Source organism: Helianthus annuus, chromosome 7, assembly GCF_002127325.2.
Source record: "Helianthus annuus cultivar XRQ/B chromosome 7, HanXRQr2.0-SUNRISE, whole genome shotgun sequence".
NCBI lineage: Eukaryota > Viridiplantae > Streptophyta > Magnoliopsida > Asterales > Asteraceae > Helianthus > Helianthus annuus.
Genome location: NC_035439.2, coordinates 118,690,502 through 118,696,230, shown reverse-complemented (window position 1 = coordinate 118,696,230; position 5,729 = coordinate 118,690,502). Strand labels below are relative to the sequence as shown.

Here is a 5,729-nt window from a genome sequence, read left to right as displayed (position 1 = left end):
AAGAAATGTATCGTTTGAAAATTAAACCAAAACCAAAGTAATGAGCGGAAGCATAAATGTATAAGTGTGTAAACGAATGAAAACCAAATCAACATAATTGTTTATTATGACCACAACCACTCCAGCAGCATCAGACGGCAAGCTCCCAAGTTCCTTCAATAATTACCTACAAGCATGTAAACAAGTGTGTCAGACTACGCTGGTGAGTTCAAGGTTTGTGTTTGTTTACCAAGTTGCGTTACCAGTCATGTGAGTAAAACATTTTACAAACGATATGTTGTTTGTTGTTAAGATGTTTGATGTTTCGATGTTGCTCATGTTAGATACCCTAGGGAGTGTGCCCATAAGTATCCGGGGAGTGGGTACCCCTTAACGACCGTTTGCTATGTTGCCTTCGTTAGATACCCTAGGGAGAGTGCCCATATGTATCCGAGGAGTGTGCCTCTAACAACCATAGCCATACCCAGATAATTAGTTCACGCCCGTCCTTACGGCCCGGTGTGAGGTTTCCCACCTAATAGCGCTATCAACTAATCACCCCCATTGCCCTCCAGGCAATAACCAAAACCGATTAAGTTATTTACCCAATGTTTCCCTTCCAAATGTTTACCAGTTGTCCCAAACCACCGGGACGCATGCTTGAGAAAAGTGCAGTGAACTCACCTTCGGTTTGCTCGGTTAGATTAAATGCTCGTTAAACAGTTGATCAAATACGCCCTAAAAGGGTTACCGATAACAGTCAGTTCTACATGCACACACCTTTCACGTACAAGTAATTCACATATACATTGTTCACATCAAGCACAATTATTGCACATGTAACGCACGCACGTAATTCAAACTATGACAGTGTATTCATTCATCTAGAGCCACCAAGCAATCGCTTAACATGTAATCGTTCAACGCACCACATACATTCACATAATTTATTTGTATACACTTCAAGCCCAAATATCACACAAGTATGAACAAATATATACCATCAAGTACTCGGCAACACATCATAACATACTTCTTTCTTTTCAAACAGCCCGAATTAAGTCTTGTATACAAATCAGGTATTAATCGAACGGACCATCTAATAACACACGTCATAAGGTTCCCAACATGTATATTATCATCGGTTATAGCAAAGATGTAAATACCTCATCACTAGCATCATCCAATACACATAATACCTTTGACTGTTAATAAATATTATTAATGGAGTATTTATATTATTTCAATTGTTATGATCATTCACACATGGGTCAAGTTCACGAGCAGCCTGTTGACAAGAAATCCCCACTTGTTTCGATGACATCATCACATCAATCCCTAACATACCCCATTCCTAAAAATAATCATTGAAGTTTGGACTTATATAAGAACTCATGTCCATACACATAACATGCAGATCATTCCACCTATTGTACTACAATTCATCCTAAACCACTAAGTCAAACTTTGCGGCACACACCAAACAATGTATAGCAGACCTTTTCTGATCTAAAAAAAAAAGATACATGCATGCTATCTTGTGTAGACCATTATCATCATTACTCTTTTAATGAATTCGAAAATAATATCATCATTCAACTAATTCATGCATCGCATTCACGAACCGAGTCTGCATCCCTTTATTCGCGTCAATAACAAGCATTCCAGATTGCATACTACTTCTAAACTAACTCACACCATAGCCGATCATATACATCAAATTTGTACCATTGATCTAACGCCCTAATCATCAATAAGTTCCTCATAACCTACTTATTAATGTAACACTTTGTTCATAGTATCAGATCACGTATTAAAGAACATACACACATAGTTAACAACACAAAGCAAAGCCAAATATACTGACCGAGAGATTGGAGGAGACGTGCTATAGCTATAATCGCGATGCTTGAACGACAAATAAAAGCTTCGACCATTGAAGGGGGGGGGGTTGCTGACGGTTCCAGGGGAGAAGGAGAGGAGTATTTAGGGTTTGTTATGATATTACGTAATTGATAATTATGAGTGTTGCACACATAATACTTGTGTGTTATGCGTATGGGGTTCGGGCTCGGCACTGGGCTCGGGTAGACTGGGCCGGCGAGAGGCCCCAATGGCGACAAAACATCCTATGTTACGTCGAGGAGGGATTCTTTGATGAAACTCAGTTGTGCACAATAAATGTTCAGTCAAAAATGGTCGTCCATGTGCTGATCATTTTAATTGTGAATACTTTGTTTTTAAAATGTAAAGTCCCAAAAGCATATAATTGCTTGCGGCCCAATAGATGTGAAAGTAGCAGTCCCCTAAGACTAATCGGTCCAATAAGCTTGTAAGTCTCATTTAGTTGTTAGCCATTAAATTCAATTGCATGTGCTATCACGTTGTTATAATCATTCAGCCCATGTGACTTCCTTGTAAATATCATCCACTGATGCTGTCCATGTGATTTAATAGCTTTGGCCCAATCAAAAATTTGACATTAAAGTTGTTTGTCAGGCCTGGTTAATAAACAAATCCTAAGTAGCTAATAATAACTACAAATAAAGGACTTTACCTATTCAGAAACAAGTTACAACACAACCCGAATTATGAGGGATTGCAAACAACTAACACATAAAGATCTTGAAATCACGGGTTGTCACACTAAGTTATTGAAAAATGGTATGGTGGTAGTTAAGTATGGGAAAAGCTTGAACTTAAACACACCCACAAAGTAAATGGGGTAAAGGTGTAAATTATTAAACCTAATAATTAAAAAAAACAAAAATTAAACCCAGAACACACAGAGGGTGCGTCTGGGGGATGTCGACCAAGAACAAAAAACACAGGGTGAAAACCCTAGCTTCATGAATCAAGCAATTGAATGCTTAAATCAAAAGAAAATCTGATGCATGAGCTCAAATTTCGAATAGCAAGTCCCAATTTCTTAAGTGGTAAGCTTAATTTTCTGAAAATATGATTTGTAGAATGAGGGGTTAAACCCAATCACGATTTCTTGTATCAATTCTGGAAAATCTGAGTTAGAAATTGCTTTCTAGAACAAGAATCATGTTGATTTAGGTTGTATGAAAGGTTGTAGTGAAAACCCACTTGGTGAAATTGTGTTATGATTAGGAAGATCATAGTGTTTATGATTGCATGTTATCTTGATATATATTCTTGTTTGTAGTACTTGAATGCTAGCTAAATTGATGTAGAATAAAGATTGTGCAAGAACTAGGTTGATTGTTAATGACATACAAGATGAACTAGTAAAGTATGCCTTGAATGTTTGTACATTATTCTTTATTAATGTAACGCACACTAAGTGTTTGACGAAATGCTTGAAAGAACAATTATGTGTAATTTGGAAAATAATGGAATGAAGTTGGGATACTAAACGAATGAATGGATGTGTTGATATAGGCGTGAAGGAAGAAGGTTCGGGTACTAAGAAACCGGAAGGCTCACAAGATCGAGGTATGTTCCTTGGCATACAAACTTTACTTGTATTTTATCAACAATCACGAAACATAACCCTTGAATTTAAAGATTACGTTGGATGATAAGTAGATAGTAAATCCCTTGTGGATTGGTTAAGATGACAAAGATTATGGCAAGCTATGCAAATCGACCGGTTCAAGTTGAACAAGTCGAGTAAGAATGAGGGGCCATCCATTTAAAATGGGTGGTCGTGAATGCGATTTATGAATGTATGAAGTTCAACCCGTTGTACGGGTAGAATGAAAGGTTATGTGGAAAGCAATTAACCCGATGTTACCGGGTCGAAAGTAGTATGCTTAACTCTCATTATGAGAGTGTATGCCGTACCCATTTAATTGGGTAAACGAATGCGTATGAAAACGGAAATGCGTAATGAATGGAATTAGAATGTTTGATATTATATGCGGGATAAGTATCATGACTAACCTTTAAAGTTTTGTTGTTAAATGTAGGTAAATTCTCATCTTAGGCTATTTGGCAAAATGGAGCGAGCACGTGAACACCACTTAACATACCAAGCGCTTCCGCTAGTTTGCTTAAATGTTTTGGGTCAAATATTTGTAAAATTTTGTCTAAACTTGTTAGTAGACATACTTGTCAAACTTGAGGTTCTCTTTTTTTTTTGGGTTTTATTTGCGTCTAGTCGTAAGGGTCATGAAATATTCTTGTATGGAAGTTGTATGAAACAGGGGTATATCCGTTTTACAGACGGTTGTCAAAAGTATGTCTAAGGTTGTTATTTAAAAACCTGTAAGTCACCCTTGTATGTTATTTTATTAAGACGAAAAAAAGCGGGTGTTTCAAGGCATTACTTACATAGGGCGTGATGTGAAAATTATAAAAAGGTCATGTGTGTCATGTGTTAATCGCTTACTCTGGCCAAGTAAGTAGTGGCATATGATACCATGAACTTCTTATAGCGGACACATTTATGTCCGATGTAGTAACGGTGGGGTGAATGAGACTAAATTAAATGGTACCCAAATGAATCAAATAAGTAAGATGTTTGATAGTAAACGTAAACGTAAGTCGGATGACGGAATCGTATTACGTAAGAATAACGAGCCCGAGAGAAGGGACAAGGATCAAGTAAAAAGAAAATACAGACCGACCAATAGGAATGCTATGGCATAGGGATAAAAGTTTGACTGTCACAAGTGATGAAATTCACATGGACAAGTCAAACGAATTGAATAAAGAATAAAGGACTAATAAAAGCGATGGATCTCGCTAAGACGACCAAGTAAATTAAAATAACGTCTAAAACCATATAAGAATGGTTACTTGAAAATGATTACGGTAAAGATACCCGATGAATGGGTAGGATTTGGAAAGAATGTGTAAACCAAGAGACGGGATACGCGAGATAGAAAGTCAAAAGACTCGGAATATGAGTCATGACTAAAAGACAATGAGAATTTGCAAACAGAAATGTTAATAACTACGCTCAACTATTTTAAAGTTGAACGGGTCGAATAAAGAATGGAGTTTGATGTTCACAAGTGATGAAATTTCACACGAACAAGTCAAACGAGATAAATAAGGTATAAAAACTTGGTAGTGCAAGTAAGCGCAAACTGAATAATGGAAGCGCGAAACATTAAAGAACCCGGGTAATGGGTAGTAAAGAAGTATAGGTAAGAACCGGGTAACGGTAAGTGTAGGACAAACCGACGTGTAAATGACGTTAGAAGTCATAAAGTCAGAAAGATAATTCGAAAGAAGACAATGTAGCCTTAGACTACGGTCAAGGTCAAACGAAATCCAAAAAAAAAGTAAAAGTGAATAATTCTAACCATAAAAAGGAGTGCCTTAACGCCATATGCGTATATAAACGTATACACATTTGAATAAAGACTCGAATAAAAGATGATCTACGGGATTATCATAACCTACGGGATATTAATTAGTGTGAAGGTCTACGAGGCCAAAATGACCCACGGGTCATGAACTGAAGCAAAGGGATCGTAAGGGTCTTGCCTTAAAGAGATGAAAGCTTAAGGAAATAGCCTACGAGGTTAAGTGAAGGAACCTACGGGTCAACAGTGTAAGGTGAGGGAACTTGTTACGATTCCCCGCATAAAACTAAGACTGTAAAAGAATAAATTATGGACTGTCAATATCCATAATTCTGACAAAAGTTAAAGAGAAGTTCCTAAAACTAAAACTTCGGTTTTAGTAAGAAATAACGTTTTTACAAATATAAATTTTGATAGGAATTTAAATAGAAAGCATGAAGGATACAAGTCTTGACGCTAATAGGC

The 5,729-nt window shown here is 36.9% G+C and overlaps 1 long non-coding RNA gene across 1 annotated transcript; it reads left to right on the top strand.

Annotated features, from left to right (window-relative positions):
* Window positions 1-2,769: 2,769 nt before the first annotated feature.
* On the top strand, window positions 2,770-4,151 carry LOC118480405. Its single transcript, XR_004862486.1, has 3 exons — window positions 2,770-2,915; window positions 3,388-3,441; window positions 3,918-4,151. It is a non-coding gene; the product is annotated as an uncharacterized LOC118480405 (long non-coding RNA).
* The last annotated feature ends 1,578 nt before the right edge of the window (window positions 4,152-5,729 follow it).